The sequence below is a fragment of the Scyliorhinus torazame genome, chromosome 7, assembly GCF_047496885.1.
Source record: "Scyliorhinus torazame isolate Kashiwa2021f chromosome 7, sScyTor2.1, whole genome shotgun sequence".
Lineage (NCBI taxonomy): Eukaryota > Metazoa > Chordata > Chondrichthyes > Carcharhiniformes > Scyliorhinidae > Scyliorhinus > Scyliorhinus torazame.
In genome coordinates this window covers 296345691-296366536 of record NC_092713.1, presented here as the reverse complement: position 1 = coordinate 296366536, position 20846 = coordinate 296345691, and positions in this window count along the sequence as shown.

The following is a 20846-nucleotide window of genomic DNA, read 5'->3' as shown; positions in this document are numbered from 1 at the left end:
TGCGAAGGGCAGGAAAGATAAATGAGGTGTTCAAGACCTTCTATGAGGAACTGTATAGGTCTCAACCCCCAGAGGGAGAGGAGGGGATGCGGCAGTTCCTGGACCAATTGAGGTTCCCGAAAGTGGAGGAGCGGGGGGTGGTAGGCCTGGGGGCACCGATTGGGGTGGACAAGGTTATTAAGGGACTGGGAAGCATGCAAGCAGGGAAGGCCCCAGGACCAGACGGGTTCCCAGTGGAGTATTACAGAAAATATGTGGACTTGTTGGCCCCGTTGATGGTGAGGACGTTTAATGAGGCCAGGAAAGGGGGGACTCTACCCCCGACGATGTCGGAGGCGACGATATCGTTAATTTTGAAGAGGGATAAAGATCCGTTGCAGTGCGGGTCCTATAGACCCATTTCATTATTGAACGTGGACGCCAAATTGTTGGCAAAGGTACTGGCATCGAGGATAGAGGACTGTGTCCCGGGGGTGGTGCACGAAGACCAGACAGGGTTCGTAAAAGGGAGACAACTGAATGTTAACGTGCGACGACTATTAGGGGTGATAATGATGCCCCCAGTGGAGGGGGAGGCAGAGATAGTGGCGGCAATGGACGCAGAGAAGGCATTTGATAGGGTGGAGTGGGAGTATTTATGGGAAGTGTTAAGGAGGTTTGGGTTTGGGAACGGGTTTATTAGCTGGGTGAAACTTCTTTATGGGGCTCCAACGGCAAGCGTAGTTACAGGTCGACATAGATCGGAGTATTTCCGACTATATAGGGGAACAAGACAGGGGTGCCCGCTGTCTCCATTGTTGTTCGCGTTGGCAATTGAACCTCTGGCCATGGCGTTGAGAGACTCCAGGAAATGGAGAGGGGTGATTAGAGGGGGAGAAGAACACCGAGTCTCGTTATACGCGGATGACCTATTGTTATACGTGTCGGACCCAGCGGGGGGGATGATAGAGGTTATGCGAATTTTGTGGGGGTTCGGGGATTTCTCGGGGTATAGGCTAAACATGGGGAAGAGTGAATTATTTGTGATACATCCAGGGGACCAGAGTAGAGAGATAGAAGGCTTGCCTCTAAGGAAAGTGGAAAGAAACTTCCGATACCTGGGGATTCAGATCGCTAGGAGCTGGGGAACCTTGCACAGACTTAATCTGACACGGTTGGTAGAACAAATGGAGGAGGACTTCAAGAGGTGGGACATGCAGCCTCTATCGCTGGCGGGCAGGGTGCAAGCAATTAAGATGATGGTACTCCCGAGGTTCTTATTTGTATTTCAATGTCTCCCTATACTAATCACCAAGACCTTTTTTAATAAAATAGACAGGAGCATCACGAGCTTCGTGTGGGCAGGGAAAGTTCCGAGAGTAAGGAGGGGGTTCCTTCAGCGTAGTAGGGACAGAGGAGGATTGGCACTACCGAACTTGGGCGATTACTATTGGGCCGCCAATGTGGCAATGATACGTAAATGGATGATGGAGGGTGAGGGAGCGGCGTGGAAAAGACTGGAGAGAAAGTCCTGTAAAGGGACGAATTTAGAGGCGCTGGTGACGGCGCCGCTACCGATCTCACCTAAAAAGTTTACCATGAACCCGGTGGTGGCAGCAACATTGAATATCTGGGGACAGTGGAGGCGACAGAGAGGGGTGCGGAGAGCCCTGGTGGGGTCCCCAATCAGGAACAACCATAGGTTCGCCCCAGGAAGAATGGATGGAGGATTTCAGAGCTGGTACCAGTTGGGAATTAGGAGGGTGGGAGATTTATTTATAGATGGGACTTTTGCAAGCTTGGGAGCATTGGAGGAAAAGTATAAGTTGCCCCGGGGAAATTTCTTGAGATATATGCAGGTGAGGGCGTTTACTAGACAACAGGTGAGGGAATTTCCGTTGCTCCCGACACAGGGGATACAGGACAGGGTGCTTTCAGGGGTGTGGGTCGGAGAGGGCAAGGTGTCAGAGATTTACCGAGAGATGAGGGAAGAGGGGGAGGAGTCGGTGGGCGAACTAAAAGGAAAGTGGGAAGAACTAGGGGAGGAGATAGAGGAGGGTATGTGGGCTGATGCCCTAAGCAGGGTAAATTCCTCTTCCTCATGCGCCAGGCTTAGCCTGATTCAATTTAAGGTGCTACATAGAGCACACATAACGGGAGCAAGATTGAGCAGGTTCTTTGGAGTGGAGGACAAATGTGGGAGGTGGCGGGAGCCCGGCAAACCACGCACATATGTTTTGGGCGTGTCCGGCACTGGAAGGGTATTGGAAGGGAGTGACGGGAGTGATTTCGCGGGTGGTGAAGGCCCGGGTCAAACCAGGCTGGGGGTTAGCTCTATTTGGAGTTGCGGAAGAGCCAGGAGTGCAGGAGGCGAAAGAGGCCGATGTTGTGGCCTTTGCGTCCCTAGTAGCCCGGCGCAGGATCCTACTCATGTGGAAGGAGGCGAAACCCCCCGGACTGGAGGCCTGGGTAAATGATATGGCGGGATTCATTAAACTGGAGCAGATAAAGTTTGCCCTGAGAGGATCGGCTCAAGGGTTCACCAGGCGGTGGCAGCCATTTCTCGACTACCTAGGGGAACGTTAGAGGGAAGACAGATGACCAGCAGCAGCAACCCAGGGGGAAGGGGGGGGGGGGGAGGGGGGGGGGGTTTAGTTTAGTTTAGGTCAAAGATAAAGGGGTTTTATTACTTGTGTATTGTTAAAAATTTCTGTATTGTTATTGTTGCGTTTGCTTTGTAAGAGGGGAAAAATTGTTGTTTGGGAAAAAAATTTCAATAAAACATATTTAAAAAAAAAAAATTAATAGAAAGCAAAGAGTGGGCACTAATGGGTGTTTCTCTGGTTGGAATCAGTAGCTAGTGGTGTCCACAGGGATCAGTGTTGGACCCACAATTATTCACAATTTACATAAATGATTTGGAGTTGGGGACGAAGTGCAATGTGTCCAAGTTTGCAGACGACACAAAGATGAGTGGTAAAGCAAAAAGTGCAGAGGATACTGGAAGTTTGCAGAGGGATTTGGATAGTTTAAGCGAATGGGCTAGGGTCTGGCAGATGGAATACAATATTGAAAAATGTGAGGTTATCCATTTTGGTAGGAATAACAGCAAAAGGGATTATTATTTAAATGATAAAATATTAAAGCATGCTGCTGTGCAGAGGGATCTGGGTAGTGCATGAGTTGCAAAAAGTTGGCTTGCAGGTGCAACAGGTGATTAAGAAGGCAAATGGAGTTTTGTCCTTCATTGCTAGAGGGATGGAGTTTAAGACTTGGGAGGTTATGCTGCAACTGTATAAGATGGTAGTGAGGCCACACCTGGAATATTGTGTTCAGGTTTGGTCTCCTTACCTGAGAAAGGACGTACTGGCACTGGAGGGTGTGCAGAGGAGATTCACTAGGTTAATCCCAGAGTTGAGAGGGTTGGATTACGACAAGGGGTTGAGTAGACTAGGACTGTACTCGCTGGAATTCAGAAGGATGCAAGGGGATCTTATAGAAACATATAAAATTTTGAAGGGAATAGATAGGATAGATGCGGGGACGTTGTTTCCACTGTCGGGTCAAAGCAGAACTAGGGGGCATAGCCTCAAAATAAGGGCAAGTAGATTTAGGCATGAGTATAGGAGGAACTTCTTCACCCAAAGGGTTGTGAATCTATGGAATTCCCTGCCCAGCGAAGCAGTTGAGGCTCCTTCATTAAATGTTTTCAAGTTAAAGATAGATAATATTTTGAAGAATTAAAGGATTAAGGGTTATGGTGTTCGGGTGGGAAACTTGAGCTGAGTCCACAAAAGATCAGCCATGATCTCATTGAATGGTGGAGCAGGCTCGAAGGGCCAGATGGTCTACTCCTGCTCCTAGTTCTTATGTTCTTATGCAGCAGACAATGGCCAGAATTCTCCGGTTGTTTGCTCACGGTGGGATTCTCTGGTTGGACCTGCAACGCTCCCCCGTTGCTGTAACCGGATCCTAATGGCTGGGGGCAATTGGTTGCCCCGTGTTTCTTGGGGAATATGAGCTCGTCGGGGCAATCATTAACCTTTCAACTATATAAATAGAGCTGGCCAGTGTGGTACCGGCCAGAGAGCGAGAACCAGTAATGAACTATTGGTGCTGTGTAAATATTGTTGTCAATAAAGTTACTTTCTGTTCACTCTACAAACTCACAAAACCCACCCATGGGTTTCCCGGCGGAAACCTCCCAACAGCACTAGGAAAACACTCCATGAGGACATTGGCCGGGATTTTCCAGCTCCCCTGCAGTGGGGTTTCCTATGGCAGATCCCATGGCCACCCATGGAATCTCCTGGTTCCAGCAAAGTCAATGGAAATTCACATGATTCGCACACCGCATTGCCAGAGAACCCACATCAGGGGTTGATTCCCACGGGACCGGAAGATCCCGTCGGTGGAAAGGGCTGGAGAATCCCATTCATTGTTCCTGAAACTGTTTTTGTGTAACCAAACCAGCCTGGATACACCAGGAATCAATGTCCCAGGAATCTCAATCCCTCCCTCCTTCACCAGCTCTCCAACCATGTTTCAGCTCTTTTTCATATTTCTGTACTCAATAATGCATGGAATCAGTCGTAATCCGAAAGTTTTTACTCCTGAGTTCTTGTTTGCTAAAATCTATTTGCAAAACATCACCCCTCTTTCTACCTGTGACATTGATACCAATATGGATCACAACCTCTGACTGTTCACCCTCCCTCCACAAGGTGCAAAGACAGCCTTATATCAGTTTAAACCTTTGGTTTGTAAACTCTGGCTTTTTGGCCTGAAACTTAATATTACATTCACTTCTGCTGTGGTCACTTTTAGTCAGGTATTCTCTTCTAATAAGATTGCTGATGAACTTTCATTTCTAATCGCTCTTGTTCTTCAAGAATATATAGTTTCAGGGAGCTCTATAATACACTGATGCCCTCAGAAATTTGTTTTTGTCGTAATTTGAGCTTTCCTGCTTCTCCCACACTGTAATCTAACCATTATCTTGCTTTTGCAAAAGCCTCTCTGATCTGCAAATTTATGTATACAATTACTTCATCACTGCATCAAGATCACTGCAGGCATTTCTCACGAAAGTCTTACATCCTTCTAATCCTCGGTTTTTTCCAGTGATTTCCCACTACCTGTTCAATCGTCCTCATATCCCCTCTTTCCAATACTATGACATTTTATCAATATTGCTCCTCTTCCTTTTTTGCCAATTTCTCTGTCCTTTCTAAAGGCCTTGTAGCCAGGAATATTTAGCACCCAATAATAGCCAGCTTGCAGACAGGGCATACACTTTAAGCTGACTGTGTGCTTCTAATGTGCATGTTTCACTCCTGGTACTATGTGCACATATGAATACTTGAGATGCTGCCAATGTTGCCTCTGTCAACCATCTCTGCCAGGCCCAGGGAATCGTCCTGTGTTTGATGTGAATGATATTTAGATTTAGATTTATTGTCACGTGTCCTGAGGTACGTGAAAAGTATTGTTCTGTGTGCAGTCCAGGCAGATTGTTGCATGCATGAAAAAAACAGAGGACATACAATAAATACACAATGTAAATACATAGATATAGACATTGGGTGAAACATACGGGGCGGAATTCTCCTCCCCCTACGCCGGGTGGGAGAATCGCCCGGGCGCCGCGCGAGTCCCACCACACGTCCCGACGCCCGCACGTGATTCTCCCACCCCCCCCCCCAAACCGGCGCAGCGCGAATCACGGCTGGCCGCTGGGAGAATCGCCGCTTGCTGTTGGTAATGGGCGAGCGCCTATTCTCCGGCCCGGATGGGCCAAGCGGCCTGCCCAACACGACAGGTTCCCGCCGGCGCCATCCACACCTGGTCGCAGCCGGCGGGAACAGCGCGGGAACGCTGGGGGGGGGGGGGCCTGTGGGGAGGCGAGGGGGGTTCCTGCACCGGGGGGGAGCTCAAAAGGGGTCTGGCCCGCGATCGGTTCCCACCGATCGGCAGGCTGGCCTCTCTGAAGGAGGACGTCCTTTCCTCCGCTGGCCCACAGGATCGATCCGCCATCTTCTTGCGGGGCGGCCGCGGGGAGGACGGGAACCGCGCATGCGCGGGTTGGCGCTGGCCAACCCGCGCATGCGCGGGTGATGTCATTTACGCAGCGCCGGTCACGTCACTTATGCGGCGCCGCTCCTTGCCCCCCGGGGGTGGGAGAATAGGGGGCTGGGAGCGGCCTCCGACGCCGGAGTGAAACACTCCGGTTTTCACTCCGGCGTCGGGACTTAGTCTCCCGATGGGAGAATTGCGTGAGTGTAGTGCTACAACAGTAGAGAAAATGCGTAGGGAGATCAGTTCAGTCCATAAGAGGGTCATTCAGGAGTCTGGTAACAGCGGGGAAGAAGCTGTTTTGAATTTGTTAGTTCGTGTTCTCAGACTTTTGTATCTTCTGCTCAATGGAAGAGGTTGGAAGAGAAGATAACCTGGATGGGAGGGGTCTTTGATTATGTTGCTCACTTTCCCAAGGTAGCAGGAGGTGTAGACAGAGTCAATGGATGGGAGGCGGGCTCGCGTGCTGGACTGGGCTGTGCCTCCCTCAATTTCCTGACTTGGCACGAGAGAACCTACAGCAAATCATCAGAAATGTAGGGCAGCTCTTCAATCATCTCTGATCCCACAATTACTCCAAATAATTTTTGACAAAACTAAGAGCATGGCATTTGTTATGGCTCATGGTTAGAATTTCGATTTGGTCTCTTTCCCTGTTAGACATTATTACATTGAAATGTATTGAATTGTGCAGCGGACAGCAATGTCCTTGGAGCTTTGCGTGGTGGTGGGAAAACATAAGGTGCCACTAATCTTCCTAGATGCCTAACTTTTCCCTTCAAGAAGCCAACAGTATACTCAATAATAATCTTGCTGGTTGCAAGTCTTGTAGTTTTTGAATCTGACAACTGTTATCTACTTTATTGCTGGGTCACTATCTCAGCCACGTTTTGTACAGTCAGAATCAAAGACATCCCCCATAAACATGCCTTCACTCCTTACAAACCAGAGTTCCTGAAATCACGGATGCACTGTATGCCTGGGCATTAGACTATATAAAATTCGAGCGAGACAAAACCCATCAGGATGACTGGGCAGCAGGAATCTCCACCACTTCCGGAATGCCCCAGGTCCAGGAGTATATTATGGCATGCAATGTTGTTTTGTGTACGCCGGGGCAACAGCGAGCGCCCTTCATTGATAGGAAGGGGTTCCACTCCCTGAATGTTCAACATGTGTACGACCACGACCTCCGGATCATGCACGAAGACACCGCTTCCCAGGGAGTGTGCATGACAGCTATATCCTTGGACACTCGGAGATCACCTGTGTCTTCGTGGACCACCCCAGGACAATGGGTTGGCTCTTGGGAGATAAGGGGTACCCGCTGAGGTCCTGCCTAATGAGACCGATGCAGAGACCTGGTATAAAGAGGCCCATGTTGCCACCTTTGCTGTGATTGAGCGGTGCATTGGATGCTCAATATGCAGTTCCGGTGCCTCGACCAATCTGGTGATGCACTGCAGTACACCCCCCCAGAGGGTCACCTACTTTGTGGTGGTCTGCTGTGCCCTCCACAACCTGGCACATGAGCAAGGCGATGTGCTGAAGGTGGAGCAGGGACATGCAGCCTCGTCTGAGGAGGAGGATGAGGAGGAGCCTGACCAGGAGGGGCTGGAAGACAAGCCTGGGGAGGACTTGCGGAGCAGCCAAAGGATGGAGGAAAGGCGCCAAAGAGAATTCGACATGCCTATAGGACCAGAGAAGCCCTCATCCTCTCTCGCTTCTCTTAGTTCAGGGCTTTGTCTGTCATCCTTCCTACCCCCTTCTCATCCATCTCCCCCCCGCACCCCCTCCCCCCCACCCTGGCAGCTGGACTCCCTGAAATCCTGGCAGTGCCACCTAGGCCTAACGACTCATTTAAATATTTAGATATTCTAATCTGGATCACGGTGAGATCGGGACCGTGACGTCTCGTGAAGTTCGGTTGAATCTCGGAAGACATCTCGAGCTTCGCGAAGCATGCGAGAGACCTCTCGAGAGATTTATCGGCTTCGCCAGACACCAAGCCAGGTACAACGTGGCCGTTAAATCAAGCCCCAAAATTTTGGCCTCAACTATTTTCTGTGATAGTGAATTCCACAGACTTACCGCCCTCTGGGTGAAGAAATGTTTCCTCATGCCGATCCTAACTGGTCTTATCTGTATCCTCAGACTCTGACCCCTGGTTCTGGACTCCCCACCATTGGGAACATCCTTCCTGCATGTACCCTGTCTGGTCCTGTTGGGACCTTAGAGGTTTCCATGAAATGCCTCCTCATTCTTCTGAACTCCAGCAAATACATTCCTAACTGACTCATTCTCTCCTCATATGTCAGTCCCGCCATCTCAGGAACCAGTCTGGTAAACCTTTGCTGCACTCCCTCTATAGCAAGAACGTTCTCCCTCAGATAAGGAGGCTAAAGCTGAGCATGATATTCCATGTGTGGTCTCACCAAAGCCCTGTATAATTGCAGAAAGACATCCCTGCTCCTGTTCTTAAATCCTCTTGCTATGAAGGCCAAGATACCATTTGCCTTCTTTACCACCTGCTGCACCTGCATGGTCACCTTCAGCGACGAGTATACAAGGACACCAAGGTCTCATTGCACAATCCCCTCTCTCAGTTTATAGCCGTTCAGATAATAACCTGTCTTCCTGTTTTCGTTACCAAAGTCCACATTACACTGCATCTGCATCTGCCATACATTTGCCCACTCAATCAGCTAGTCCAAATCACAATGAAGCATCTCTGCATCCTCTCCACAGCTCACTCTGCCACCCAGCTTTGTGTCATCTGCAAATCTGGAGATATTACATTTTGTTCTCTCATCTAAATCATTTTATTATATTTTGTGAATAGCTGGGATTCCAGCACTGACCTCTAATAACTGTCGATCAAAAAAAGACCTGTTCATTCCTACTCTTTGTTTCCTGTCTGCATGGAGACCAAAACAGAGTTGTTGACTTTTAATTGTCCTCTGAAATGGCCACTCAGTTTTAAAAAAACAACAACAAACAAAATCTGATAAAGTTGAAACAAGACAGATTGTCTGACATCAACCTAGGCAATGGACATGACAAAGGCAGAAAGTCAACACTTTAAGGTCCTCCCCAATAGCATCTGCTGGAATTTGCCAAATTTGGGAGAGCTATTCCCCAGACTATGTCCTTCTAAAAGAAAATGGTATACATTTCCCAGAGATCAACTCAAAGGATCACATGATAAGATTTCACATTTTAGGACTTTTACTGTAACAACATAGACGAAACATTGGAATCCATGGACTTGAAATGTTAACTCACTTTCTCTCCTGATAGATGCTGGCAAACATGCTGAGTTTTTCTAGCAGCCTCTGTTCTTGTTTCAGATTCTGGCATCCACAGTATTTTGATTATTATAGACTAAACATTACCTAGTAAGCAGCTAATGTACTAAATTAGAGAAAGGTTATTATCTAGTCACTTGTTAATACAACTGAAAATCCCATTCTACATTTATACAATACACTCCAGAAATGTAGTCCTGTTTTAAAGACCCATACATTCCTCGCTTCATGAAATGAAATGACAGGATGCTTTAACAGGATGCATCTTTCAATGTCCTTTAAATTAAAGTCACTCAAACCTCTGAATGTACTTGAAGGTACCCTTAGGTGAATCCATGTCCTTTCACTCTACACAAGTTCTATGCCTTCATCCTCACCAGCATTCTTTTTTGAGATTACCCGGAGAACAATTATTTTCTCCTGTTTGGCTTGGAGAATCTATTGTCCCAAATATTTCAGTCTGACTGACTGAGTCTGTGAATATAGGCAATATCAAGGCTAGTTGCCTTATTTGTGTTAAGTTGTTAAAATCTGTATCTTACTTTGAAGAGATTTTGATTTAAGTTTCAGCCTCCACAACAGACAAGGCACAAGAGCTTATATGCAAGGAGATTTTGTAGTCAATCTCATCTCCAATTTTATCTTGAATTATCACAGACAGTTTAAAACATAACCAATTTATTAAGTCCAGCAATCATATCAAGATGAATTTCCCAGTGACTAATGGAAATAACCGAAGATTTCAAATTTTTAGACAGTGAGTAACAAATAAACTAAAATCAACTAAATATTACTTAACAGGTAACTATTACCCCCAACTAAAGACTCTTTCTTCCTTAAATCTCCAAAATCTCCGAGAGTAAGCCCCTCCTTTTCAAACAGAAATCCAACTTTTACAAGCATTCTGCTCAGTTACTAATTCAAAAACAGTTCATTCTGAACTTCCTTTGTGTCTCTCTGTATCTGCTGTGTAATCCGAAAAGCAGCTGTCCCACTTTCAATGTTAAAGTGTGAAAACTGTTTTTTGCTTCTCAACAGGTTTCAGTCTGGGTTCATTTCCACTTGGTAACAGATCACATGAGCCTGAGTCCAGGCAGAGGTTTAGATTCCCCCCATTTAGATATGCTGTTTCACCTAAAATTATTGGAAAGGTTAACAAAAAAGCTCCATATTCATAACACTATTTAAGCAATAGCCTCACATAGTCAGAGCAACCAAATCACACCTTACAATCAATGTCCCAGGCTCCTTCATTACTTTAATAAGGATCAGGGAGTCCAAAGTAAGCAAAAGTAAACAACATTTATTTAACAACAATTATCACAGCTGCCATGCAGCGCCGAGGACCCGGGATCGGACCCGGGATCGATCCCGGCCCCGGGTCACTGTCCGTGTGGAGTTTACACATTCTCCCTGTGTCTGTGTGGGTTTCACACCCACAAGCCAAAGATGTGCAGGGTAGGTGGGTTGGCCACGCTAAATTTCCCCTTAATTGGAAAAATGAGAATTGGGTACTCTAAATGTTTTTTTAAATTAATAATTTTACAACAATTATATACATGAGTACTGGTAGAACCTCACCAGGTTCTCTTTCTTGCCAGTCAGTTCCTTTCATACAAGCACGGTAAGCTATCCCGCCCCTGGGCGGGGGGGGGGGGGGGGGGGGGGGAGCTCGTACTCCTTAATGAGCGTTGAGCATTGGGACTACAATCATCCGTATGTCCCATGCTGGTTATTACAATTACCATTCCTAGGTAGATCCTGTCCCATCGGCTGGGTAGATCCACAACAGGTGGTAGCATAGCTGTACACAATCAGGAGGGTATGGACCTGAGAGTCTTCAATATTGACTCTGGGCCCATTTGAGGTCTCATGGCATCAGGTGCCAAATATAGGTAAAAGAGCTGAATTCCAGATATAAGGTGAGAGTGATTGCTCATGACGTCAAGGCAACATTTGAAAGAGGGACAGCAAGGTGCTCTGCTAAAATCAAAGTCAATGGGAATCGGGTGGAAACTTTCCACTGCTTGGGGTCATACCTGAAGATTGTTGGATTCCTATTATTACAACCCTGGGACATCATTGCAGGCAATCCTTATGGTAATGTCCCACATGCAGCCATGTTCAGCTGCTTCATCAATATCTGATGATATTCAATACGTATTCAGCAAGTCAGGCACATAATTTGGACTCTCTTCCACGTATCAATATTCCTTTTAAGCTCAGCTACTGAAAACTGCACGCTAAATTCATGTTTTTTCACCACTGAGAAGCGGGGAATTAAATTAACCAACTTTGTCCTAAAGCAGGGATTTATTCCAGTATCATGTACCTTTGAAAACCAATGGATTTCACTATCATTTAGTAAATCAGATTTCATTCTGCCCTGAAAATACATTACATGTAGTTTTCAGAAGGGTCTCTGAAATGCAAATTATGAGGACCTGTATGCTTGAATTCTGGCATTTTGAGGAGAGCGCATCAATTCATATGATGAGTTATCCTGTAATCTTATTATCGACAGTGGTTTCCTGTTCGGTATTGTTAACAATCCAGATGATTATGTACTTGAATTTAATTTTTGTCTAGCTGATTGGGCCAGCTTTCTCTTTTCTGTATTCTGTAATGAGTCCCATTCAAAACTATTGTGTAACTAGAAAAGCAACCAAATCAAAGAACCAAGTGCACAGCATCTTCAGAGCTTCTCCTTATTTATTAACAATTGACTGCTTTGTCAATTATCAGCCAACTAAGCGGAAAATTATTATGGCCTACAAATGAATCTGCCCTTTTGTCTTATCTTGTTATATCAGAATGACAAAATGCTAGTGCTGAAGCAACTATAGAGTTGTATTTCACCTAAGGGAGGATGTGCGGTAACAGGGTACCCACAAGTGGAAGAGTAAAACCAGCCAGATTTGAGTTACTCTTTCCCCATGATGCATAACATTGAATTTGAAGACTAGTTGCATGCTCTGCTTATTGTCATGTACTTAAGATTCTTTAGAGAATTTATTATTTGAGAGAATGTATGCTAAAATGTACAGCTGAAATACATTGATAAGTAAGTCAACATATCCAACAAAGACCTTTCATTCAAAAACAACCTACTTTCATATCTTTAGTGTAGTAAATATCTCAAACATGCTTTACAGGAGTGTTATCAAACACCAAGCCACAGGGGCTGTTTAGCACAGGGCTAAATCGCTGGCTTTAAAAGCAGACCAAGGCAGGCCAGCAGCACGGTTCAATTCCCGTAACAGCCTCCCCAAACAGGCGCCGGAATGTGGCGACTAGGGGCTTTTCACAGTAACTTCATTTGAAGCCTACTTGTGACAATAAGCGAGGGCAGCTCACCACCACTTTTTCAAGGGCATTTAGGAATAGACAATAAATGCTGGCTTAGTCAGTGATGCCCACATTCCATGAGTGAATAAAACAAAAATTGAATAATGGTAATTATAATAATAATGATACAACAATTATAATTGATAATATAAAAAGAAAGAAGTTAGAAAGATAACTTTACTGAAAGGAGACTGCACATGTGTGTATGTATATATGTATATATCAGAAAAAAAGAAGAAAGGCAATTTTTTTAACCACAAACAATAACCCCAAATAAGTCTGTTTCACAACAGGACCCTAAATTGGCAAAATTGCACCTTGGCACATAAATTACCAAGTCTCTGAATAACCTTACAAAAGGGTTAGACACTTTGGTCAGACAATCCAAGTTACTTTGACTCACTAATCCACTCCTGCAGCAGCAATTCCTGTAAGCAGTGCCCCTTTATGAGATATTTCTTGCTCCATTCCTGTCTTTCAAGGCCTTGTTCAGACTTTCCCAAAATATAGGTCTTAACAACCATGAGTCTTTATCAACCTTTCTGGCAGACTTGACAAAACCTGCAGGCTTCACAGAACTCAGACTGTTTATAAATCCATCTCGTTGACCACCCCAAGTGTAAGGCTATTAATTATCCTGGTTTGTAATTCAAGGGTCAGGAAGGTTAATACAGTAAGTACAGTTCCTCTTTTTAAACAATGTAAAAGCAATTTTGTTTTGTAGCAGTGCATCTAGAAAAAATAAAACATTCAGTCAAAACTGGGGTGCAATTAAAAATCAAAAGTGAAGCAGAAATTAAATTGCAAAGGTTATTGCTTGCTGACCATAAGCCTATGGGCAGATTTTAAGGAGCACTTTAAAAGAGAAGAGTCAAGCTGAACGCATGGCAAAGAAATTAAAATCAGGAATACAGAAGTGGCCAGAACAATTAAACAAAATGATTTAGAAGGAAGCCATTGTTCTGCTATTACTAACAAAAATGCTGTATCGAAGTAATTAATTCCTTGCTCTTCAATAACCTGTAAAAAAGGGGCTTGGTACAATTAATGAACAAAAGCAACACTGATCAGACAGCTGACAGATCACAAAATCTTACAGCTTCACAAAGTAACATGTCAGGCTTTTGATTATCTCCAAAAATAATGCATACACATTATGAAGTGCATTATTGTTTCAATGTAACATGCTTGGCAATAAAAGTCAATGATGGTGAGTATGAACCAGGTTTCAGTTTGAGTGTCATGCAGGATGCGACCATCAGTGTAGGCAAAGTCTTGATATCATGTGGATGCCTGCATCACGGAAGGCACTGTATAATTCTACTGTTGATATAGATATTTCACTGCTTTAAGAGACAAAAAGATAGATTTAAGGGATTTATATTTGTATTGGGAAGCATTAGAAATAAGCGGCGCGATTCTCCGGAAACATTTCCAAGTGCTGTAGCGAGCGGGAATTGACACATGTTTCCCGACGCTCGGCACAGCGGGGACGGCAACAACATTAATTAATTCAACATTAATTGGTTCACTTAACGAGTCTTCCCGCCTCGAATGCCGGCTCGTCAGCTGATTCGCCGGGACCACGTTCGCCAGGCCCCCGCTAACAACACCAAGCAGCACTTAGGCAACTGTTATAGTCGACACAATGGTGCAGACCATGGGAACCACCAGGGCTGGCAGAGCCAGATGATGCTGGGGTAGCCGGGGCCTGAACCAGCTGCCCCTCCGACTATGGGCACTGACCGGGAGGACGGGTGCTGACTGCCAACCCAGACCGTCTGATGGAGTGGACTGGAGGCCATCAACTCCCCCGAGTTCCATCCCTCTGATAAGGCCGCATCTCATGGTCAGCACATGGGACAGGGCGCCACGGCTGTGCATGTGCCGTCGACAAGTGTGCCGGCGCCCTCTAGCCCCAGAGCCCCGGGAAACGCCTGCCAGAGGCATCGAAAGCCACGGGACAAGGTAAGCAGCTGACTGCCTCCACCTCAGATGTGCATCCTGGAGAGACACCTAGACGTAGTGGTAGAGCTAGGAGGGCCAGGCACGTTGAGGATCACTGAGAGCACCGGGTGGGGGGCGAAGGGTAGGGAGCGGTTGAGGGGGGTGTGGAGAGTGAGGATGGGGGCAGCACCATTCAGGAGAGTGGGGACCTGAATTGAATAATCAACACCTTTGTGCACAACCAGTAGGAAGCTACGGTCACTTTCTTCTGCAATGCATCACTGCATGCCCTGGATGTTAGCTGCTGTATGTGTGGTATTGCATCCCACAGTGTTCAGGTGCAGTGTCCATGCTTCAAGGTGTGATTGGGATGCTAGGCAAAGACTCCCACATGCTACATGGCCCGTCCACCCACGGGGATCCACTTGGATTGAGTGAAGTGCTCATTTATCCATGATTGCTATTCCCTATTAGCAACAATTGGCAGGGACAAGGGTTGCTCTCGGAATGGGTACACACGATCCAGGAGTTGGCATGGTGGTGCCACAAGTGGCTGCCCGCTGGTTGCCCCCTCACCAGTGCACCCCCCCCATCCTCCAATGGCAACCCAACCTTACAGCGGGTCCCCCACCCTCAACTGAGTGTTCCCCATCCCCCCGCCGAGCACAGGGGCAGCACGCCCAGTGCTCCTGGGCTCTTTGCCTGTGAGCAAAGATAGCTACTCACCTCTTCGACTCCCCACAGAAGCCCTTCAACAAAAAACAAAGAACAAAGAAAAGTACAGCACAGGAACAGGCCCTTCGGCCCTCCAAGCCTGCGCCGACCCTGCTGCCCATCTAAACTAAAATCTTCTACACTTCCAGGGACCGTATCCCTCTATTTCCATCCTATTCATGTGTTTTTCAAGATTCCCCTTAAACGTCACTATCATCCCTGCTTCCACCACCTCCTCCGGCAGCGAGTTCCTGGCATCCACTACTCTCTATGTAAAAAACTTCCTCGTACATCTCCTCTCAACCTTACCCCCTAGTAATTGACCCCTTTACCGTGGGAAAAAGTCTCTGACTATCCACCCTGTCAATGCCCCTCATAATTTTGTAGACCTCTATCAGGTCGCCCCTCAGCCTCTGTCGTTCCGGTGAGAACAAACAGAGTTTATTCAACCTCTCCTCATTGCCAATGCCCTCCATACCAGGCAACATCCTGTTAAATCTCTTCTGCACCCTTCCACCTGGTTCATATTTTTAAAAAGGAATACTAGTCGACGCCACTGGGAGCACTTGCTGGGGAGGCCGCTGAATGATGGGAGGCCATTGGATATGTGGTGGGTCTCGTTAATTGTATGAAAATTAGGCATAAGAGGCGATAATTGATTTATCACCCCGCTACAGCGAGATCCCAATTTTGCCTACGGGAGCGGGCCGTTTATATCGCAAACTGTTTTGCGCCTGGCGCGGTTCTCGCTTTTGGCCTCTCCCACTCTTCACTGGCCTCGTATCGTGTAGCGAGAGCGTACAAGGCTGGAAGATCATGCCCTTAATGTTTCTGTGCCTGGAAGGGGTCGAGAGTTAGATTAATGCGAGGCAAAGGTATTTGCGTTTGTGTGGTTGCCTAAGTTCCATCTGTGATAGAGGGAGCGTAAAGGGTAAATATAGTTGCTTGGCAATGAGATGCCCTTGTAGGCGAAAAACCTTTCCTTTGTTCTTTAGTTTTAACAGGAAGCCAGAGCAGTCAGTGTAGATTGACCGTTGGAGTTGGAACATGGCCTGCAGCTCTGCTAATAACAGTTGGAGACAGAGGGAAAGCAAGAAGGCAGCTCTTATAGCTCTGCTCAAAGCAGTAAAATGTAGCAAAGCATCCTCCAGAGGAACTAAAAGATGGTTGGTTCTAGAAATCTGGAAATAGAACAGGATAATGTTCATGGGCAGCATAGACAAAGCTGAGCACAGATTAGCTGGTGAGAAGTTAAGTTTTTGAAGGTTTCTAAACTAATCCTAAATGTTTCTAAAGAAATCAGAAGGTTTGGAATGTCTTATTACAGTCTGAAAAACAAATTGTAAAGTCATTGTGAAGATAGTATTGGCTGGATATCAGATTTTGTGTTATAGTCAGAAACAGAGGAATTCATAATGAGGAACAAAGAAATGGCTGAGGAACTATATTCAAACTTTGTTTCTGTCTTCACAAAGGAAGACATAAATAATGTATAGGAAGTTCTGGGGAACACAAATTTTAGTGAGAAGCTGAAAGAAATTGGTATTCGTAGAAAAATGATTTGGGGGAAATTAATGGGATTGAAGGCGGGCAAATCCCCAGGGCCTGAGAGTACTTAAGGAAGTGGCGTTAGAAATAGTAGATCCATTGGTGGTCATTTTCCAAAATTCTTTGAACTCTGGAATGGTTCCCCCAGATTGGAGGGTAGCGAATGTAAACCCGCTATTTAAAAAGGGAGGTAGAGATAAAACAGGAAACTATAGACCAGTGAGCCTAACATTGGTAATGGGGAGCTTCTAGAATTCATTATCAAGGATTTTATAACACTGCATTTGAAAAGCAGTGGTATAATGAGATAAAGTCAGCATGGATTAACAAAAGGGAAATCATGCTTGACAAATCTATTGAAATTCTTTGAAGATGTAACTAGTAGGGTTGACCAGGGAGAACCAATGGATGTGGTTTATTCAGACTTTAAGAAAGCATTCAACAAGGTCTCATGTAGCAGATTACGTGAAAGTTACAGCTCAAGGGATTTCGGGTAGTGCCTTGATATGGATAGAAAGCTAGTTAGCAGACAGGAAGAAAAGAGCTATTTGTCCAATTGGCAGACAGTGACTAGTGGAGTACATTACCGCAAGGATCTGTGCCAGGACCCCAACTGTTCACATTATATATTAGTGATTTGGACGAGGAACCTAAATATATTATCTCAAATTTGCAGACGATACAAAGTTGGGTGGGAGGATGAGCTGTGAGGAGGATGCAGAGATGCTTCAGTGGGATTTGGACAAGCTGAGTGAGCAGGCAATATGGATGGCAGATGCTGTATAATGTGGATAAATGCGAGGTTGACCACTTTGGTTGCAAAAATAGGAAGGGAGGGTATTATTTGAATGCGTGGCAATTGAGAGAGGTGGATACTAAGTGAGACCTTTGTGTCCTCGTGCATCAGTCGCTGAAAGTACACGCGCAGGTACAGCAGGCGATAAAGAAGGCAAATGGTATGTTGGCCTTCATAGCGAGAGGATTTGAGTCTTGGAATAGGGATATTTTACTGCAATTAAATAGGACATTGGTGAGGCCACAGCTGGAGTATTGTGTGCAGTTGTTAAAGTCAATATTTTCCCGCTTCTGTAGTAGAAAGATTCAACAAGCTCGTTAAGACAAAACAACTAGGCTTTATTTTTGAAAAGACTGCATGCAGTAATGGCTGAAACATGAAGTTAGATGGCATTCAACAAAACTGCTGAGTCTTTCTCAAGTTCCACGCTTTTACAGCGAATTAGCTCAATATTTATACATTAACATTATCAAGATTGCGTGACAACAGTTTAGTCAGGAATTTGATCGGAAATACAAACGGAAGCATAGAACAGACCTTTTTTGGTCGCATTACTCGTACCATTATCTCGTCCTTGGAGGGAACATTGAAAGGTTGGAATAGAATTATCTTTTCCTGAACTTATCTTGTTTAATTCCTACGGCCCTGGGTTATGACGAGTTAGTTTTATTAGGAGTTGCCGAGGTCCGGTATTTTGGAACGGCTTGACCTTCGCTGATCTTTTCAGACTTCAAGTTATGCAGAGTTGGCCTTATCAGTCTTACAGGCTGAAATGGTTCGGGCAGCATTTCTTACAGGGGTCTGGTGAACTGTGAGCATTCTTTACATGGGCCTGGTGAGCTGGAATGAGTAGTTCAGCCTTTCTTACATTGTATCAAACATTTTGACCAGTCTTCCCATTGACCAGATTTCCCATCATGCTATTACTTAATTCGTACCATATCACATTCCCTCCTTTTGTCATATCATGATAACTAGTTAAATAGGTATATCCATGACTCGATTGAAAATGCATTTACACAAGCAACCAAGCAATCCTATCCCTAGTAGCATTAGTAGTAGTAGAATGAAGGCCTTAAAGATCCAATCAAATAATTCGTGACCCAACCATCCTAGCCAACCCGGCGGGTTATAGTCATGAAATTCACTGCCAATCTCTTGAATTTGAGCAGCCTGTCTCTTAATATGGTCGGCCAGGTTAGTGATATTTTCAGAGCCATCTGGAATATAAGTACAGCACTCCTGACCTATGATGGCGCACGTTCCTCCCTGCGAGGGTAACAGATAATCTAAAGCCAGTCGATTTTGTAATGCCACGGTCCGGACAGCTACTAGCTCAGCTGAGACCTCAGCCAGTGCCTATCCAGTTTCCTTGGCTTCTGCTGCCGTCACGTTCGCCAGTTGTTCCAATGCTGTGGCCATTTGGATCAGTTCGTCGGATGCCTTGCCCGTTCCGTACAAGGGAAAGGCCATCAAAAAGAACTGTTCCATTTTAGAAATAGTCCTTTTTGCTCGCAAGGGGGAGTGCTTAAGGGTGGGTAGGTGACGCATTTGAGGTATGACATATCCCAAAAAGCAGGATCCTGTCCAATCAATGGGGAGCCATGGATATGCTTTAGTGCCGCATATGAAATAGGTTCCATTATAGGCCGTAAAATCATCAGCTAATGTTATCCAGGGGATTGGGGATGTCTGTCCCCATGAAATGTTAGAGGTTATATTCCATACCCTGGACCAATCACAGTTAAACATGCCCTTGTTGGATATGCCTGGTACCGGTCCTTGCCAGTCAACTGTAAGGTTGCACCTACTTTGCCCCATTAACTTTCCTTTCCCTGATTTATTAAAACACATGGAACCTTGAACATTATACGAGTGGACAGTGAGGGAGGGTGGAGTCAAGGCATGATTATAGGTAGGTTGATACGAAGCTGAAAATTTAGTCATGTCATAGCCAGCAGATCTCCATATTTCCATATCCCCCCTATCTCCCCTGCTCCCTGTTTGATTTTGTCGTAAAATCCATTCAACCGTCTCTGCGATATGAAAGGGGAGGAATTGGAGAGGTATTCCTTCCCTCGAATGGACGGGGATGTGGGTACAAACCCAACACTTGCTTACGTTCAATTTTTCGGCATAAAGTTATGACATATATAAATAGGTATTGGAAGGCAGGTCTTGTTTAGTTTGTTTTTTTACTACCGAGTGGCCATTAAGGCTAAATAGTCCAGAGAGTCCAAAAATTATAATGAAGATCTTCATCCTGTGTTCTAGTCTGGGTTGGAGACTATCTTCTTGCAATCGGATAGATGTATCCAACTTGAACGTCCTTCAAGCGTGTAGTCAGCAGTACGAGGAAGGGTCCGCTCCTGCGTTGTCCTAGTTTCTTTCTGTCCCAGTTTTTCACCAACACGTGGTCTCCGGGTTTGATCACTGGATATCGAAGGATGGCTGTCCCTGCTGTTACTGGGAGATGTGCCTGTTTTACCTGTGAATGGAGAAACTTCAGAGAAAATGTTAATTGCTTCATATAGTTCTGCAATTGTTCCCCCATCACATGGAGGTCTGCTCCCTCTAGGGGTTTTTCATGGGCATCCCAGGGAGTCCTCATTGGCCAACCATAGACTATCTCTGCAGCTGACAGTCCGGTCCGCAAATGGGGAGTCACTCGCATGTGAAACAGTGCTAAGGGTAATACTTTTAGCCAATTTAACCCAGTTTCTTCAGTTAATTTAGATAATTTTTTTTTTTTTAAGTCCCATTGGCTCTTTCCACAATTCCTGCTGCCTGCGGGTGATACGCGCAGTGCAGTTGCTGTTTAATTACGAGTGCTTCGCACAATTCAGTATTGATCCGAGCCACAAAATGTGGTCCATTGTCTGAGCTCACCATTTTGGGTACCCCAAAATGAGGAATAACTTCTGTTAACAACAACTTCACCACCGTATGTGCAGTACAATTCGTGGTGGGGAAGGCTTCAATCCATTTACTAAACACATCGATTATTACTAAACAATATTTATGGCACTGTACTTTTGGCAATTCGATAAAATCAAGTTGTATACAGGCAAAAGGGCCATCTGGCAAGGGAGTGGTTCCTGGAGGACATTTAATGCCTTTACCCTTATTAT